Source organism: Ovis aries, chromosome 16 (assembly GCF_016772045.2).
Source record: "Ovis aries strain OAR_USU_Benz2616 breed Rambouillet chromosome 16, ARS-UI_Ramb_v3.0, whole genome shotgun sequence".
NCBI classification, from domain to species: domain Eukaryota; kingdom Metazoa; phylum Chordata; class Mammalia; order Artiodactyla; family Bovidae; genus Ovis; species Ovis aries.
The window spans coordinates 24,352,930-24,373,814 of NC_056069.1; the positions used below are offsets into that span (position 1 = coordinate 24,352,930).

The 20,885-nt window shown below is 40.4% G+C and overlaps 1 long non-coding RNA gene across 1 annotated transcript; it reads left to right on the forward strand.

The window, feature by feature from the left end:
- Positions 1 to 1,070: 1,070 nt before the first annotated feature.
- On the forward strand, positions 1,071 to 4,950 carry LOC114118691 (uncharacterized). The gene is made up of 3 exons (XR_003591876.2): positions 1,071 to 1,141; positions 1,821 to 2,038; positions 4,391 to 4,950. It is a non-coding gene; the product is annotated as an uncharacterized LOC114118691 (long non-coding RNA).
- Positions 4,951 to 20,885: the final 15,935 nt, after the last annotated feature.

The window sequence follows — 20,885 nt, forward strand, 5'->3', positions numbered from 1 at the left end:
TCTAAGTAGGAATTTAACTTCCTTCCACCAAAATGAAAGTGAGAGCTTGAGCGAGAACAAGAGAAAAGAGATTGTCATATGTGTTATTTATCTTCCAGCACTAATACATTTTAATTTAGTTTTCATCATCTTCATTAAAGATAAGCTAAGTTGCTTCAGTCGTGTCCGACTCTGTGTGACCCCATAGACGGTAGTCCACCAGGCTCCCCCATCCCTGGGATTCTCCAGGCAAGAACACTGGAGTGGGTTGCCATTTCCTTCTCCAATGCATGAAAGTGAAAAGGGAAAGTGAAGTCACTCAGTCGTGTCCGACTCTTCGCGACCCCATGGACTGCAGCCTACCAGGCTCCTCTGTCCATGGGATTTTCCAGGCAAGAGTACAGGAGTGGGGTGCCATCACCTTCTCCGTCATTAAAGATAATATATAGACAAAATAAAATATGAATGCTCCTGCTTTAATTTTGGGTTTCAACTTTCTTTTACATCTTTGATTCATTAGATTTATGTATGTCAGGTTTTCCTGTAAGATACAAGTGGAGCATGACATAAAGGAAAAATAAAATGGCTAAATATTCATAGGAATTCTGGAGAACTTTCCAATAACCTAACCAGACACAAGAGTTACTTAACATTTAAGGATAACATTTAACAGTTAAAAAAGCAAAACTTGGATAATCCTTTCAGGCTAGTTACACAGTTTTTTTCCTTTATAATTTCCTTTATAGTTTTGTGTACATGTTTAAAGTTTCTCTAAGGAAAAGTGTCAGAAAAATTGAGAATATATCTTACAGCCAAAGAACCAAATTTAAGCAAAGATTTTCAGTTAGGAAAAACAATTACCAAGTTTATTGCTGTAACCTTCCTATTTTGGAAGGCCAATGTGTTGATTTAAGCCATTCAGGCATGAACATGTTTTAATTTCACAAGCCTTGCATTTCCCAATAAGTTGGATGTGAATGGCAATTCAAATATTAAGATACCCATTGGATCAGGTATCTTTATTTGAACAGTGAGCTTTGCAAATAGAAAGTTAGACAGAAATCCAGTGTAGAATGATTTCTTTTTCTCTGCAGATATTCACCATTTCTGGACTTCAGCCATGACATATGTGCCTATGGCTTGGAAAGTTGACTATTTAATGGTAAGTTCTGGTACTGTAACTCCCCCTGTTCAGAAACCCTCCCTAGTTCCCATCGAGTAGAGCTGAGATTTCCTACCCCACTTCCCGTCCACGTGCCATGGGATCCAGCTGTGCTACGAGTCAATTAGAGGTATGCTGAGATAGTGATCCTCTGGCCTTTGGGGAGCTCCAGGCTGTGGCCTCTAGCCAAAGGTTGTCTCATCCACTTACTCCAGTGGGCTGAACAAACATGGTTATTTTCTATGTGTGCCATGACAGGAAAAGGGCAGACACCCTGGTCCTGGTCATAAGATCTAAACTCTTTGCAAGGCATTCAATGCCATACAATCTTGCCTTCTCTTTGAGCTTGACCTCTCACAGTTCCCCTTCATGTACAGCCCTTTTCATACTCCCTGGGCCAACCATTCTTTTCTAAAACCTTTCACTTTCGCCTTCCATGCTTTGCTCGTTCCATTTTTTTCACTTAGAATGCCCTTCTTCCTCATCTACACAGTGGATCTCTTATGATTTTTTAAAAGATAGAGCCCATGCCATCTCCTCCATGAAATCTTAAGAGATCTCCCCAGAATGAATCACTTTCTCCTTCCTCTGTGCCTCTTTAGAAGTTTGATTGTTGCCTCGATATGCAAGTGTTATATTTTTCCTTATGCTACAGTTATTCATGTGTTTGTTTCATCAGCCCTCCTAGAGTGTATACCACTCAAGAGTGAAGACCATTTTATCACTGCATCCCTCCCAGTGCTAGCTGGGTCTTGGAACATTGAATAAATGCTGGTTAAATTGAATTGATGGAAATACAAACGGGAGGATAAGATCCACTCACATTTGTTGCATTTCTGCCAGCACCGTGCTGACATGCAAAATAGGATGTTGTGCGTAGTCTTCACAGTATCCCAGGTAAGGCATGCAATTTTCAGATGAAAAAAATGAGGAATAGCAAGGTTAATTGCCTCCAAATGATCAGTTTTACACTGCAAAAGAGAAACTGTTGAAACTGCAGAGCACTGCCCTATTCAAGTGTCCAACAGAGAACTTGGCACTATGATGGTTTCAGGGCTTTCACACCACCCTAACCAAGTGAATCCCCAAACAGTGGGAAGGAGGGGGACAGCAGGGGCTTACTGGCAGCCTGCTCAGAGGTTTGTTGCATGAACTGCCTTGGCTGGTAGAGTCCTGGCAGGAGTTCCATTTCATGAACTTAAAAATCAATCATTCTTTCATCAACAAGGAAATCCTTCTCCCTAGAATCAAATCTGAGATGACTAGGACAAAGCGGGTAGAACAAAAGCAAAGGTTTTCTTTGCTTGGAAAAGAATCTTCCAGTGAAGCTTAAGTAGAAAAATAGAATCAGCTCTTTATATTCTAAATACTTTATTTGGGTAGATGGTTTCCCTCTGTTCTTTCTGGTTACACCATTATTTTACTTATTCTGTTATGCTTGCATTTATATTACTTATGGAAAAGAGTTTTGGAAACAGTACCCAGATTAGATGACTTAATTAGATTATATAAATTCAACATAAGAAATTTCTGATAAGGAACTTCAGTGTTCAATGTCCAATGGCACTGACTGGCCAAGACTTACAGGGAACTGGACAAGCATTTTAGTGTTGAACATTGACTTCCTCATCTCTAAAGCAAGATGGAAAATGCTGACAAAGGATCCTGGAGGTGACAAACCAGCAAGTCTAGTTTTCTTGGAACTCTAAAGACCCTAAAAGAATCAATGATTTGGTTTGTCCTTCCACATGACTCCCAGGGGCTGTGACCTTCAGAGCCTCCCATGGGGCCAATAATGTAAGATAACCAGTGATCATAGGCACCAACTCTACCTCTTATGTGGTGACATCACCTCTAGCAGCTTGTGGGGCCTTCACAGCAACCTTGGGGAGCAGATATGCTTAGTGGCATCCCTCATTCTGTAGGAGTGAGAAGTTCATCACTCAGAAAAAAGTAACTTCCTCAAGGTCAGAGAGCTCCAGATAAGTGGCAGATACAGGACTCAAAATCTGAGCTAGAGACTCTGTCCCAGTTCATCTCTTTAGCATATTTAAGCGATCAACAGGTTGGAGGTAATTCTGGGAGTGGGGAGATGGGTAATAAAATTTGAGATACTATAGATAAAAGGGGCTTGATGCTAAGAGCAAACAGATCATGAAAGGAATTTCCAAACAATTGACTTCTATATTTACGTGCTTTGATGTCTACTTAAATCTGCACTTAAGTGTGGCATTTTAAAGGACTGGAAGGAAAGGAAAATGAACAAGCATTAGGCAAATTATCAGCTGGTCCAGTAAATACTGCTGCCGCAGGACAAGATGATGTTTCACAGTCCTTTGTTATATTTCCTGATTCATTTTTCAGCTTTACCAGATCTATATACTTTATTAACTTGTTTCTGAAAAGGAACAAAAACTAAGGGGGCAGAGAAATATAAAGGAGATGTTAGGTTTAAGAGGGTTCTTTTCACTGGAGAAAATAAAAAAGCGCAGCATTTTTAAACCTAAGGAAAGTTTAGCTGCAATTTCCACTAGTAACTGTTCACCTCGAAAGGTATTAATTTCCTATTTATTGGATTTTGATGCAAGTTGAATCCCATCTTGGATCATAGCTGTCCAACAGAACTTTGTTTACTAATAGAAATGTTCAATAGTCCGGGTTGTCCATACAATATCCTCTAGCTACATATGCCTATTGAGTGACTGAGATGTGACTAGAATGACAAAGAAACTGAAATTTTACTGTTATTTAGTTTTCATTAATTTAAATTTAAGTAGTGGCATGTGGCTCACAGACACTGTATTGAACAGAACAACTCCAGAAAGTCATTTGCTGATGTCTATTCTCAGTTTGTGTTTTGTAAGCAGATTGGTATAGAGAAGAGGATTTATAAAACCAGCTCTGTTTTCCTGAATGTTTTTGAGGATAAGAATTCTTGTTTTTCAATTTCTAATGGATATTAAAAATCATGATAAATGTGTACTAAAGTAAGAAGAAGACTGAAAAACTTGGGTACATGTTGAAGCTTTCCAAGTTTTGCAGTGTCAATCAGTAACCACCTAATACAGTTTTCTATTTTAATTGACATGGATGCTTCAACTCACGAGAGTTCTCATCTCTATTGATGAGACTAATTATATTGTTATTTGGCAGATGAAAATATCAAACTGGATTCCTATATTTCAGAACTCAGAAAATTGATTATTTCTCATTGATAAATCTCATATAATGCTTTCTATTTTTGTACAGGCTCTTTCTTGACTGGGAAGTTCTACATAATGAACTAAGATAGCTATCTGAAGCATGTGGGAAAACCAAGAGAACAAATGAATGATAACTAATTGTCTGTCAAGACAATCCCACGGTGTTTGGCCTTGCCAGAGTGCCCAGTCCCTGATGAAAACACATATGTGAAGTCCCCAGATGATATCCCACGACTGTGATAATTTTCATGTGCCTGTTTATTTTTCCCTTGAGAAACCGAAGGAGTGAAAAGAAAAAAAAAAAAAAGATCACGACTAAACAAAAGCATACCAATAACAGGAAACTGTTGGTGAGAAATACCCTGACGTTCCTGTAAATTCACGTCACCAGATTCTCCAGGGACAAAGGTGCATGAACTGCATGGGTAAATAATTATGATTTAATACAGAGTCCTTGCTATGCTGTTTACAATAAGACAAAAAAGAATTGTCTCTGGAGACACAAATAAGCAAATAATAGAAACATATCAATACAATCAGGAAGTGATGATGCTATGTCTAGGTCAGCTACTGAAAATAATCTGTAATCTATTAAAGTATTGGGTTGGCCAAAAAGTTTGTTAGAAGTTTTCTGTATGATATTAAGGAAAAACCCAAATGATCTTTTTGGTCCACCCTAAATCTCCTTTGGAATTGCAAGCAGTACAAGGTGGGACCTTAAGAGGAAGGGAATCCCTCAATCCCTGGCTGATTAGAAATGGCAGAGAAAATGGGATGCTCATCTTGGAGAATTTCCTGAAAAGGTTTCTGCCTCATGACACCTGTTTGCAAGGTTTTATTCCCATAACAAGAGAGGGAATAACAGTCTCCTTTCTTCTTTAAAAGGATTTCCAATTGGAGAGTAGCGTCAACTTGTAAATATACACATGGTGCATGCGTGTTGCGGCCAAGAAAATAAATGGATGGCCAGGCTTCCAGTGCTCAGCTGTGCTCCCATGTTCAGGGCCTCGCCTCTCTTTTTATTATTTGCCTCTTTTTATTTTATTTCTTTTTAAACTATTTATTTATTTTTGGTTGCTCTAGGTCTTCATTGCTGCATTCGGGCTTTCCTCAGTTTCAGCAAGCAGGGCCTTCTCTTTGCTGTCGAACACAGGCTTTTCATGGCGGAGGTTTCTCTTGTTGTGGAGAACAGGCTCTAGGGCATCAGCCTTCAGAGGTTGCTGCTCTGGAGTGCAGGCTCAGTAGCTGGGGTGCATGGGCCTAGCTGTTCCACGGCATGTAGAATCTTTCTGGGCCAGGCTTTGAACCTGTGTCCCCTGCATTGGCAGGTGGATTCTTAACCACTGAATTACCAGGGAAGTCTTATAGGATGTTTTTCTTGGTAAAAGTGAGGGAATCATAATTTTCTTTTTTTTTTTTTCAGAATCTACTTCTGAAAGATTTTTTGAGAATCTATTAGGTAGAAATCTACTTAGTAAAAATCATTAAGGATTTTGTCTAATAGCCTGCAGAGAATTCTAAAGTTTCATTGGGGAGTTTGGTGGGAGGCAAGAATTGAAAGAGTGAGCAGTAGTAAGAGTCAGCACAAAATTCTCACCTGAAATTTCTCTGCTTTTTTTCTGGGTAATAGGGTAATTCTGGAAGTCTCATTACCTTTGATTGCTAGGTAAACTGGTAGCTAGGTAAATTTTTAAAACTACTTATTCTCAGAGTCTAAGCAGATTTAAAAACTTACCCAGCTGTTCAGTCAAAGGTTGGAGAAGGTAATGGCAACCCACTCCAATACTCTTGCCTGGAAAATCCCGTGGACGGAGGAGCCTGGTAGGCTGCAGTCCATGGGGTCACGAAGAATCGGACACGACTGAGCGACTTCACTTTCCCTTTTCACTTTCATGCATTGGAGAAGGAAATGGCAACCCACTCCAGTGTTCTTGCCTGGAGAATCCCAGGGACGGTGGAACCTGGTGGGCTGCCATCTATGGGGTCGCACAGAGTTGGACATGACTGAAGCGACTTAGCAGCAGCAGCAGTAGTCAAAGGTAACCTCCCTTTGAGGTTACCTCCCTGCTACCATTTCTCCATTCTTAAAAGATTCTGTGGCAGGTAGAATAATGAACTCCCAAAGATATTCATCTCTTAATCCTTGGATCATCACCTTATATGACAAGATAGATGTTGCAGATGAGATTAAATTGATTAAATTAAAGATCTTGAGATGAGTTCAGTGTAATGATAAAGGTCCTTATTAGCATCAGAGAAGTAAATGTGATAATGGAAGCAAAGAGAAAAAGAGATTTGAAGATATCCTATGCACTGCTGGCTTTGAAGATGGAGGAAGGAACCATAAGCCATGAAACTCAAGTGGTTTCTAGATGCTGGAAAAGATGAAAGACAAACTGCTCCCTCAGAACCTACGGAAGGAATGCAACCCTGCTAGCACCTTGACTTTGGTTCAGTAAGGCCCATTTTAGCTCTCTGACGTCCAGAACTGTAAGATATCACATTTCTGTTTTTTTGAGGTACTGAATTTATAATCATTTGTTATAGCAGCAATAAGAAACTAACATAGACCCAAAAGGTGCTTTTACATTCAATGGCAGCATTAGGTCTATAAAATTATTTCTCTGATACAGACTATTAGGCTGTACATTAGGATCATCTGGACCATGTGAAAAATACTAAGGCCAAGGCTCCATCTCCAGTGATTTAGATTTAGGAAGTCTAAAGTGGAGGCAGTACACTGAAGTTTTTATACAAAGCTGCCAGATGATTCTACTGTTCATCTAGGGATTAGAGCCCCATTGTTAAAGGACTACCTTCTTTGTATGTTCTCTTGCTCTTTGCAATCAGGAAACATTCTTTGGATCAATAAATATGAAAGGGTCCTTTCACTGTTGCCAGGGCAGGAAAAAGCACAGTCTGACCTCTTTGGTCTTTGATGCTGCATTTGATTTTTGTCTCCATCTGAACAAGGTTCATCCTCTGGGAGTGGATAGTGGATGCCTGGGAAGCAAAGCCTCCTCTGTGTCTCAGTTTCTATTCAGATGCAGCCAAGGATGACTCCCCCAGCCACAGCTCCTTCCAACAAGATTTCTGGCACTTGTGATGAGGTGTGGAGCGACATACTGTGTACAGCAGGGATGATGTCTCAGGATCAGGGAGTGCTGCACAGAAAAGACTCCTCTCCCCACTGGGCCTGTGTAGTTCTCGAAAGAAAGAGGCAATTACTGCTTGTAAATCCCTGCTGGCCCTGCTTCTAGTGACTATCATAGTAGAAAGCCTCATTGGTGCCAACTGTGCTCGAATCCAGGCTCAGCCACTCATTTTTAATAGTAACAGCTCCCCCTCCCTGTCTACTAGGCACTAGGCTATTTCACATAATGATGATCGCATGTAATCATCTCAACAACCTCAGGAAAAGACTGCCATCATGATCAATTTTACACTGATACATTTTAGATTTTACAGATGCTAAAGCTGAAGTCTAGAGAGGTTTGAGGAAATTAACCCATGGAAACACAACTTGAAAATGATGAAACCAGATGTTGGGTCTAAGCTTGTGTGATCCAAAGGCCAGGCTCTCAGAAAATCGGAGGAGACAGTAGGGTGTGGAGCTTGAGTGATCCTGGACCAAGCCACTGTCCCTTTGGAACCCAGTTTCCTCCTGTCAACGTGGGAGGCTTGTGAAATACTCAACATCATGCCCCAACTTTTCTCCAGTTTGGACCTCCTGCAAATCCATGCACCACATGTTCAACCTTTTCTCTGTGGCCAGATGCAGGGATAGGAGAAAATATTCTCCTCCTCCCAGGCAGCATTCACAGGAGCACAGTCTCAGGCATCCTTTGTGCTCAGAGAAAGGTTCCCGGAGTCCCTGTCTTTGTCTGGAAATGCAATTCCCAAGGAAGCTGGAAGCTGCTTTGTTGGCTGCATCTTTGAAATATGTCTGTATCTGATCACTTCTTATCACCTGCATTGCTCCCACCAGCCTCATCTCCTGTCTGGCTTGTTGTAATAGTCTTTTAACTGGTATCCTTGCTTCTCCTGAGCCCCCACAGTCTGCTCAACATGGCAGACGTAGATCGGATGACAGAATTTCCCTGCTCAAAACCTTCTAAAAATTCTCCTTTTCTCACTGAAGATAAGCCAAGGCTTTCAACATGGTCTATAAAGTTCTATCATCTGCCCCTTGCCTTCACCCCATTATTCCTCTAATGGCAGGATGAATTCTCTACTTAAAATTTCAGCCTGCTCCCTCTCAGCAGTCCTATTCCTTTTTCCTTAGTTCTTATGACTTTCTAACAAGCAATGAAAGTGAAAGTTGCTCAGTCTTATCTGACTTTTTGATCCCATGGACTGTATAAACCATGGAATTTTCCAGGCCAGAATACTGGAGTAGGTAGCCTTTTCCTTCTCCAGGGGATCTTCCCAACCCAGGGATCGAACCCAGGTCTCCTGCATTGCAGGAGTGTTCTTTACCAGCTGAGCCACAAGGGAAGCCCGAGGGAATCCTAACAAGCAATATAGGCTACTTATGTTTATTGGTTGCTATCTATATCCTCCTGATAGAATGTAAGCTCCAAAATGGAAGGGCTTTTGTTTATTTTGTGCATGGATATATCACAAGAACTGAGAATAGTGCCTGACAGCACTTAGGGGATATTCAATAAGTATTTTCTAAAGTCAGTATTAATTGTTATATAGAAACACACATCTGTAAATATGTAATTTAGAGTTTATATTATAAGAAGTAGATTTAAATATTTTTAAGTGTGTGTGTTAGTCACTCACTTGTGCCTGACTCTTTGAAACCCCATGGAACCCACCAGGCTCCTCTGTCCATGAGATTCTCCAGGCAAGAACAGTGGAGTAGGTTGCTATTTCCTGGGAGTGGGTTGCCATTTCTTTCTCCAGGGGATCTTCCTGACCCAGGGATTGAACCCAGGTTTCCCGCATGCTGGGCAGATTCTTTACCATTTGAGCCACCAGGGAAGGCCAGGGAATCACTAGGGAATCCATATTATAGAAACATTTTTATAATATGGTATAAAGTATATTTATTTATTCCAACCCTACCTTTTGAGCTTCCCTGGTGGGTCAGTGGTAAAGAATTCACCTGCCAACTCAGGTGATGTGGGTTCGATCTCTGGGTTGGGAAGATCCCCTGAAGAAGGAAATGGTAACTCACTCCAGTATTCTTGCCTTGAGAATCCCATGGACAGAAGAGCCTGGCAGGCTATAGTCTACGCGATCACAAAAGAGCCCAACATGACTTAGCGGCTAAACAACAACAACCCCTACTTATACTGAATTAAAGAGAGAGAAGGAGACTAGCAGGAGGGGAGAAGAAAGTATGGAGAGGGAGAGAGTAAGAGAGTGAGCAAGAAGGGGAGATGGAGAGGAGGAACAAACCCTCTTAAAGTTGTTACCCGAGGAAAGTCACACTCTAACAGCACATGCCTTTCAAACCATAGCTTTCAACCCCTTAGCTACTAACCCCAGTCTCCTGCCCTTGAATATTTTAGACTTTCATATCTTCATTTGGTTGGTTCAGACCCTCCAATATTGGACCCAGCTGGTCTCTGTGGCTCCCTGGATATGCATCTCATAAGTAGGAGGCATGATTTCAGGTGCTGTAAAATGTACATGCTGAGCTCTCACAGACAGTAGAGTCTTCAGCGCTCTGCTATCCTCTGAATTCTCTATCAACCTCTGCCTGATCCCTTATAACAGTTACAGATTCCTATTGGGTCTTGTCATCATTTGGGCATATATCCTCTCTCCCTGGGGAGGAAGGAATTGAAACAGCTAGCCTGTGATGGATTTTCTTTCCCTGTTACTGGCAGACTCTTCCAAGGGAAGGAAGGAAGGCAGGTGACCTGGTTGAATCTTGTCAGCAAAGTAACCGGATCTTTGGGAAATAGACTAATGGTATTTCCTAGAAGGAGAGTCTTTTCCCTATAGATTTCACTTAGCAGAATGTCTTTGGTGTGCTTAGGGAAACATATCTGGGATCTATAGGTTTATGAAGCATGATTCCCTGGAAAATGTCTTATCAGCTATACAATTTTCTTGGGTATAAAATGAAGATATGTCATAATCCCATGCTCCCTGCTATGTAAGGCAACCCACAGCTCTTGCTTAGCAGATCTGTCGGTGTGGGGCCTGAAAGCACATATCTAATGTGGGGAGATGGACACATGGGAGACATGGGAGAGCCCAGACCTCTCTCTATTTAGTCTTTGCTTCCTGAAAGTTGTATTCTTGAATTATTAATAAAGCTTGATATTGGGTAAGATCTCTGATTCATGTAAGTTTGATTGAAAATCTAATCCTTTATACTAGCTCAATTTCCTATTAGACCATAGTGTCGTGGAAGGTCAGAACTATATCCAACTCATCTCTGTGGGCCTGGCATTGTGTTTTTTTATATGCCAGCTGTTCAGTGTATAAATATAACACAGTATTTTAAGGGATTGAGAACTGATTTAAAATGTAGCAATATAAGTTTACACAAAGGGAAATGACACACTTGCTAACACTCTGACCATTAGTGTCTCTTTCTCCCTGCATTGGGTATAATACATTTTCAATGTAAATGCAATTTATTTCTTTATTAAATTCAAGAGTTCTTTACGTTGATATCATGAAAATTGTAAGATGGTTAGGGCTTTTAAAAGTTTTTCCATTTAAGTTAAATTATAGGGATTGTAAGCATATTTTGAATGTTGCTTTAACATTCTGGTTCATAGGAGGTCATCAATCAGTGGTTGTATTTAGTAGTGCCAATTTTGACTTTCCTCAGCCTATACCACATTCGTCATTTGTAGTTCAAATTGATCCCCATGAAAAAAGGTAATTTATATCTGTAATGAACAATACAGCTTGTCTAGGCATGAAATCTCAATTTGTTTCACTGTGGTTGTGGATCCAAGTATGGAAATTTTCATCTTCATATGGGGCAAAAACCTCATAAGTATGGGTTTATGTGTTGTGTTTGGGGGTATTTATAGGTGCCATATACTTCAAAGTGTCTCCTTTATGCTCTGTAATTGTGTCCCAAATCACCAGCTCAACTGTCACTCCTTTATAAAAGTAAGAGATTATTCTTTTGTTTCTCCAGAGAAGGCATCTGTAAGCACTCAAATGTAATCTAAATAGTGCAGCCTAATATCACAATGACCTGTGACAGAGTATGTAATTTATCTTTTAGGTTTCCCTCCAAGGCAGAGCCTTAGAAAACGACTCTGACGAAGGCAGTTTATTTGGGGTGTGATTCCAGGAAGGTAGAAGGAGGTAGAGGAGCAAGTCAGACAGGGAAGGGGGAAAAATCAATGAAAATCATGTTAGAGAATTCCTGCTGCTGGTAACCTGGCCTCCTTCTAGCTGAAGATTGTCTAAGGAAATGTGAGAAATGCACATCAGGATTAAATGAAAACCAAGGACTTCCTCTGACATCCATCCTTTGGTTGTGAGGGTTGCCCCTGGGGGTGTTTAATCTCTGGATAACCCAGGACACCAAGTGCAAAGGCTGAGCAAACACAGGACAAGGTCCCAGTCAGAGAATAGCAGGGAGGGAGTCCCTGAAGTGGGCACGATGGATGGGACACCCACTGCACGTGCAGATGCAAGACCTTGGCGTCACCCGTGTCTGCATTGGTTGGTTTATCCTGTGATCTAGAATCAAAGTATGAAAGGACAGAGCAGAGATCAAGTGAGTTGTTTGGGAGAGAGAGGACAGGATGAAGAACAGCAAAGTGAAAAAGCATTGAGATGACGTTCCTTGAAGACAGAAAATCGAGGTGAGTTTCAGTGTGGGGAGCTCTGGGTCTGAGAATCCTGGGAGAAGGAACTAAAGATCATGCTTCAGAGTTGACTGGAACCTGCCTTGACTCTTTAGGTACTTCTGAGCTTTGTCAACTTTGTCACAATAACAAGAGAGTACGGTTATGCAGAGGGTAAGAGTTTTATGAAATCTCTCTCCCAGCTCCACCACTGCTGATTTCTCACTTAGACAGATCATGCTTCATCATTAGCTTTCTTGGTTCCTTAGTGCTCTTTTCCATGGGCTCTTTGGTACACTTGTGTGGGGAGGGGGTCAAGTGCGTAAAACCTGCCTTTCTGTACCATGGCTGGGCAGGGGGCACAGCTCCAAAGCTTGTTAACAATTAACATCCAACTTGTTTTTGTCATTTAGTGTTTAAACTTTCAGGGTGACTTGGATCTTACATAGGCTTTTCCTCAAAAGGAATGTAGTGTTTTATTTGTACGGATGCATACGCATGTTCTTGTGCCTTGTGCTAACTTTCTGTTGAATGTCTGTTTGAAACTTCTACCCAAATCCTGCACAAGATTTCCTACCTGAAATTCAGCTGTAGACTTATAAGTGGTTTACTCGCCCTCCACTCTCCTTCCCTGAAACTTTTCCTATGTATTCTCTACTCTGTCTCCAGATTAATCTTTTTCTAGCAGAACTCATTGGAGAAGGAAATGGCAACCCACTCCAGTATTCTTGCCTGGAGAATCCGGGACAGAGGAGGCTGGTGGGTTACAGTCCATGGGGTCACAAAGAGCCAGTCATGACTGACTGAGTGACTGAACAACAAACAGCAAGCAGAATTCATATCACTCCACTTTTCTGCTCAGAAATATTTGGGTTTTCCAGTGTACATCAATTTAAGCACACATTTCCAAGCCTAGAAATCAACATTTTTTTCTCTGTAATAAGGCTCTAATCCAAACTTACTTAAATGTTTCCCACTACGTCCCATTGTCACATAACACTAAAGATTATAACCCACCTCTTGGCTGTTCATTCCTAATCTGTAGACTTTGTTCATTTAGCATACTACTTTTCTTGAATTATTAATTTGTTGTTCACTTTTAAATTGTCTTCACAGTTTTGTCTTTTCCAGAATGTTATGTAGTTGGAATTATATAGCATGTGACCTTTTCAGATTGGCTTCCTTCACTTTGTAATAAAGCATTTACAGTTTCTTCAAGTCTATTCATGGCCTGATGACACATTTCATTTTAATACTGAATAGTATTTTCTAGTCTGGGTATAACACAGTTTATTTATCCATTCACCTATTGAAGGACATCATGGTTGCTTCCAAGTTTTTGCAATTACGAATGAAGTTGCTATAAGCATCTGTTCACAGGTTTTTCTGTGGGCATAATTTCTAATTCTTTTGGTTAAATACCACAGAATTTGCTTGCTGGATAGTATTGTAAGAATTTTGTAGTCTTCTCTTATCTGTGGGGGAGGCATTCCCAGACTCCCAATGTATGCCTGAAACCTTGGATAATACAGAACCCTGTGAATACTGTTTTTCCTACAAATGCATACCTAAGATAAAGTTTAATTTTTTAGGCACAGTAAGAGATTAATGACAACTAATAATAAGCTAGGACAATCATAACAATATACTATAATAAAAGTTATGTGAAGTATCTTTCTTTCTCTCAAAATATCTTAAAACTTCATGCCTTTTCCATCCTAACTAAGCACTTATCAAGCATTGCAGCCATAACTTGTAGTTTGAGGTTCAAGAGCAAACCTAGCATGAATTTCTTTTTCCTTCACAACTTCCCTGATGGAAGATTCACTTTTACCATAGATCTTAGCAACCTCCGTGCATAATATTTTCTCTTTTCTTAAGCTGAGCGTTTACACCTTTTCACTTAAAAAAAAATCACTTTACATTTTCACTTAAAAGGAAGCACTTTATGGCATCTCTTGAGCATACTATTCAAACTGCCAGCATCACTACCCCGTTCTTTGGGGCCATTATTAAGTAAAATAATACAATCACCGAGATAGACCAGCTGAGATAATTGAGAAGACTTATTTTTTAGTTGCTTATTTGTGTCTGACTCTTTTTTGACCCTGTGGACTTCTCTGTCCATGGGATTTCTCAGGCAAGAATGGGTTGCAATTTTCTTCTCCAGGTGATCTTCCTGACCAAAGGATCAAACCCACATCTCCTGCATTGGCAGGCAGATTCTTTACCCCTGAGACACCAGGAAAGCCCCAGCTGAGAAGGCTACTAAATGACTAATGTACAGGATATGCTCGGAGAATACGCTGGACAAAGGGATGATTCATGTTCTGGGTGGGACCAAGCTTTAATCACACTACTCAAAATGACCTGAAATTTTAAATATTAGGAATTGTTATTTCTGAAACTTTCCATGTAATATTTTCAGACCATGGTTGAACATGTGTAACTGAAACAACAGAAAGAGAATCACCAGATAGGGAGGACTACGGTAGTTTAGTTTTGTAAGAAACCTCTAAAGACAAAACTACTGTGTCTTTCAAAGTGGCTGCATGTTTTTCCATTCCCACCAGCAATGTATTAATATTGAGAATTGCTCATATTAATATTGGAGAAGGCAATGGCAACCCACTCCAGTCCTCTTGCCTGGAAAATCCCATGGGCAGAGGAGCCTGGTGGGCTGCCGTCTATGGGGTCGCACAGAGTCGGACACGACTGAAGCGACTTAGCAGCAGCAGCAGCATATTAATATTGCTCTACCTCCTGTTGCTCTGCCTTCTCACCAGCATTGGGTGTTGTCAGTGTTTTGGATCTGATCACTCTAATAAATGTATGTGTTCATTGTGTCTGACTCTTTTTGACCCCATGGACTGTAGCCTGCCAGGCTTCTCTGTCCATGAAATTCTCCAGGCAAGAATACTGGAGTGGGTAATCATTCTCTTTGCCAGGGAATCTTCCTGACCCTGGGATCGAACCCAGGTCTCTGGCATAGTAGGTAGATTCTTTACCAACTGAGCCACCAGGGAAGCCTAATAGATACATAGCGGTATCTCACTGTTTCACTTTGCGTTACCCCGTGACACAGGATGTGGAGTATCTTTTCATACACTTATTTGCCGTGTGGACATTTTCTTTGGTGAGGTGTCAAGATTTTTGTTCCACTTTTTTAAGGTGTCCATATATTTTATTTTAAAGTACACAGAATACTCATTTAAATTAACCTATAATCATGGTATAGCTGTATATGCATAATGAGTTAAATTCAAGAATGATCCCCACTATATTAATGATGGTTATCTTCAGGTGATCATCAATTTCTCCTTGTACTATTACATGTTTCAATTTTTCTAATGAAATTATATTCTTTTATAGTCATTTAAAATCTATTTTAATTATGAGGGAGAAAATTTCAGTGTTATTACTAGCTATTTCTATTTTCTCTTTTATTAAACCTTCCCTGGTGGCTCAGATGGCAAAGAATCTGCCTGCAATGCAGAAGAAGCAGGAGAACTGGGTTTGATCCCTGGGTCAGGAAGATCCCCTGGAGAAGGGAATGTCAACCCACTCCAGTATTCATGCCTGGAGAATCCCATGGACAGAGGAGCCTGGCAGACTACAGTCCATGGGGTTGCGAAGAGTCAGACACAACAGAGTGACTAACACTTTCACTTTCACATGTCTTTTGCTATTTTTCTAATAGTTTGACAATCATTCTTATTGACATATTTCTCCTTTCAATAAAAATATTTTTAGTATTAAGATCACCATAAACAAAATTGAAAGGCTGCTATTGACTCATTTTAAAATCAGATTATCTGTTTTCTTATCATTGAGTTTTTAGTTTTTAGTTTATTTTGGATAATAGTTATTTATCAGATGTCTTTTGCAAATATTTTCTTCCAGTTTGTGTCTTGTTTCCAATTCTTTTGATGGTATCTTTCAGAAAGCAAAGATTTTAAATTTTAGCAAAGTCCAGCTTGTCAGTTATTCCTTTCATGGACTGTGTCTTTTGTGTTGTATCTAAAAAGCATCAATATACCCAAAGTCATTTAAGTTTTCTTCTACATTATTTCTAGGAGTTTTGTAGTTCACCTTTTACATTTAGGTCTATGACCCATTTTGAGTTAATTTCTGTAAAGGATGTAAAGTCTGGGTCTAGATCCATCTATTCTGTTTGTGGATGTTCAGTTGTTCTAGCCCCATTTACTGAAGAGACTGTCTTTGGTCCACTGTATTGCCACTGCTCCTTTGTCAAAGATCAATTGACTATGTTTACATCAGTTGATAGGTCTGTTTCTGGATTCTCTACTTCATCCCATTGACCTGTTTGTCTGTTATTTTGCCAATACAACATTGTCTTGGTAACTTGATAGTAAGTCTTATAATTAGGTACCCTCTCTCCTTCAACTTTGTTCTCATTTAGTAACATGTTGGCTATTCTGAGTCTTTTGCCTCTTTATCTAAACTTAGAATCAGTTTGTTGATATCTATAAAATAATTTGCTGGAATTTGATTGGGGTAAAATCAATTTTCTCAGAAATCTAGAAACTAACTGAAAGCTTACAGAAACCTGTGGATCATTTAGTAGGTAAAAATGACTGAATCTCAGTAAGAAAAGTGATGTTTGTGGCATTTAATGTGCCCCATTTTCATCCCATGCTCCCTAGTTCAGTGGTAGCCTTGAAAAATCAGTCTGCATGCCTGGTACTAGAGACAGCCGAATGGAGCTTGAGCTCTTTCAAAACCTCATTCCCAAAGAACTGTTATGACTTGCTTTGCCTATGGTTTCCTGGAAGACCCTAATCAGAAGACTTTTATTTGACTTGAGCTCACCCAAGGCTTCCCTGGTGGCTCAGAGGTTAAAGAGTCTGCCTCCAATGCGGGAAACCCGTGTTCAATCCTTGGGTCGGGAAGATCCCCTGGAGAAGAAAATGGCAACCTACTCCAGTACTCTTGCCTGGAGAATCCCATGGACAGAGGAGCTTGGTAGGCTACAGTCCACGAGGTCACAGAGAGTCGGACACGACTGAGTGACTTCACTTTCACTTTCACCCAAGGCTAAAACCTTTTCTCTGGGTCATTTGTTGAAAACACTTAGAAACAAATACAGGTACTTCACAGGCGCCTCAGGTGATGGATAACAAGACAAACAATAGACTAAACACAAGCTTAAATGAATTACCTGAACATAATTCTTATTTGCATTCTTCACTGAAGAATGAATTATCCGCAGGTGCTTTGAGAAGCTCTAACATATTCCTGAAAGATCTAGACAACCATGTGCACATGTGGGGCCATATACACACTTGTGAATGATGCTAGAAGATCCTGTGCCCTCACCTTTGGTTGACCTTGAGGCTCTGTATAAGTAAGAAGTAAAGGCTAAGGCAGAGTCATACGCTGCCTGGTTGAATGTGGAAGACAAACTTCAACCTGCACACAGAAGCCCTTGGCAGAGACTGGAGATTTATTCATTCAGACAACTTAAGAAATTCTTCATTCAGTCATTGCTGCTGCTGCTGCTGCTGCTGCTAAGTCGATTCAGTCGTGTCCAACTCTGTGTGACCCCATAGACAGCAGTCCACCAGGCTCCCTCGTCCCTGGGATTCTCCAGGCAAGAACACTGGAGTGGGTTGCCATTTCCTTCTCCAGTGCATGAAAGTGAAAAGTGAAAGTGAAGTCGCTCAGTCGTGTCCGACTCGTCGAGATTCCATGGACTGCAGCCCACCAGGCTCCTCCGTCCATGGGATTTTCCAGGCAAGAGTACTGGAGTGGGTTGCATTGCCTTCTCCACCATTCAGTCATTAGTTGATTATAAAGCTGAGTAGAGACGTCAGTCAGACACAACTGAAGCGACTTAGCAGCAGCAGCAGCAGCAGCAGAGACCTCAGTGGTAATCCTTGACAAAGAATATATATTTTATAGACTTAGTTCAGAAAAGCCACAAGACAAACAACTTCAACAAGCAGCAACAACAAACCCTGGTGGAGGGAAGTGGGGATCTGATTTCCAGAGTTGCCACATTACATTATTTGAAATGTCCAGGTTTCAACAAAATGTATGAGACATACAGAGAAACAAGAAAGTCTGACCTATACACAGGAAAAAAGCAATTAATCGAAACTCTGCTTCTGAGAGAGGGAGAAAAGCCTTGATTCTCCTGTTATGTACAATCCTTTGAGTGTAAACCAATTGTCTCAGGAAGTAAAGGGGAAAATCCCTACCCTGGACTGCAAGCCTCCTGGAGAGACAAATTTGGTTACCCTAGAAATGGGAGCCAACAGCTTTCAGTCTAACACTATTTAACTTCCAAAGTTTGCTTTTTAACCCAAATTTTAGTTTCCTTTGCTTGGAAAGCCCTAACTGTATAGAAAAGTAAAAATATTTTCTCTACTGCCATGCAGTCATTTGACTGGCTAAGATGACGGCCACCCCAAGGAACGCCTACAAGATGTAACAAATTGGATGATGCTACAGTTTGGTTTATCCAGGATGGTCCCAATTCATACATGTTGTAGCTCAGTTTATGCTTGTTGATGATTTTAGTGCCTTCTTTCATTTTAAAAAATCTCCCAGTGTAATAATTAGTTATGCTAACCCCCCACAAAACATCAATGGTGCCTGTTTAGCTGTAGGAGCGTGAAGGAAAGCAGGAGGCAAGGAGATGGGGCCTGGGTACCAACTAATTTGTCAACCAGAGTGAGTCACACATTCGTAGATCTGAAGTTTCATTTTATACAGGCAGTATTCAAACTTGATCCCATATTTCTAAAGCAATTGAATGTGACCTGGGAAGGGAAATCTAAGCTTCAAAAAATTATAGGAAGTCGATAAGATTCAGCTAAAGAGAATAACAACGGAAATTATACAAAATAGTGAAGAAATGAATCAGCGCTGAGTCACAGGTAATAAGAAAAAAAAAAAAATAGCCCTGATCCATTTTGGAGATGTGAATCAGAAGAGGAAGAAAAGAAAAGGAAACAATCCCAGAGGAGTTTGGCTTTCAGGGAAGCCCAGGAGTCAGTGAGTATTGATTCTTACCTGAATTTATCCTCAGGAAACACTTGGATATTAATAATGCATCCAAGGAGTATCATCCGAACTAAGCTCCAGTGTTGTTGAATCTAAGCCTTTTGCTGTTCAGTACGGGGTGGTGAGATGTTGAGGAGCTTACCCAGGGCTTTCTTGTCCAGAGATTTCCTTCAAAGATCCATGGAAGGGCTTATTGGTAGCAACATCTCTGAGAGGCTCTCATTAATCTCATTTGCCTCTTGGTTTCTCAAGCATTTTACCCAGATGTCTACTGCAGATTTATCACATTAAGTTGTTTCTATCAAGCATCTTCCCGATGCTCTTACAGGGCAGGGCTGAGTTTTATTCACCGTGGTAATGAGTATCTCAAGATTTGGAGACTGTCATACTGAGTGAAGTAAGTCAGACAGAGAAAGAGAAATACCATATGACATCCATTATATACGGACTTTAAAAAGAAATGATACAGATGAATTTATTTACAAAACAGAAACAGACTCACAGACTTTGAGAACAAACTTATAATTACCAGGGGGCAAGGGTGTGGGGAGGGGATAGTTTGGGAGTTTGGGATTGACATGTATACACTGCTATATTTAAAACAGATAATCAACAAGGACCTACTGTATAGCACAGGGAATTCTGCTCAATGTTATGTGGCAGCCTGGATGAGAGGGGAGTTTCAGAGAGAATGGGCACATGTATATATATATGGCTGAGCCACTCTGCTGTGTATCTGAAACTATCACAATATTGTTAATACGCTCCTCAGGTCATTTGATGTTTTCATACTGAATGACGTACTGAATCACAGTCCCCTGGACTCTGCTTCTAGGGATCCTATGATGCCTTTTGTGTTTTTTTGTTTTTTTTTTTTTTCGGTCTGGGCACTTAAATTTTTCTCATTCTCCAGAGCTCAGTCTCCTTTCTGAATTGGCACACATGAACTCATTCTCATCTTCTGTTGCATTCTCATTCTGCTCAACTCTCTCTCTCTCTCTCTCTCTCTCTCTCTCACATACACACACACACACACACGCACACACACGCACACGCACACACACTGTATCTTTCCAAGGGAAGACTTCAAGGGCTCACTCTTTTCAAATCACTAGGGTCATCCTTTGAAAAGATTATGGCTCTCTGGGATTTTATTTTCTCCTTCAGTCATCAAATACACACTCTACCACTTATCCAAAATTTTAAATCCATGAGTCACATACCTTATTTGAAATCGTTTCACTATTTATAAAGTGAGGAAAACAACACCTGCCCCCTCAAAGAGTTACTGACAGGAATAAATTGACTTATATTCAGGAAAATAGTATTCAAATAATTATGTTATTACTCCTTTTGGTCAGGGAATCCAAAGTAGCCTGGGTCTGAAAAGCGTGAGTCGCGTTATTGAAAAGGTTAAAAAACAATTGCAACAAAACACATCAGCCAGGTGGAAGTTGGTCTCTGTGAAAGGCAGCTTTAGCTTCAGGCAACAATCATAGATTATTTAGTGAACATCTAAAGGCTGGGGCCACTGGACAATGTTTGGTGGGTGGTCACAATAGCATTATACAGATGGTGGGAATGTAATGAATACATTCTGCCTCTGTGGATATTGATGTGGTGGTGGTGGTGATGATCACATCAAAGGTCATTGCATTTATGAAGGTTGGCACAATAAAGTGGTATTGATGTTTGCAAAGATGTAGCCATTTTTCTAATGATGCT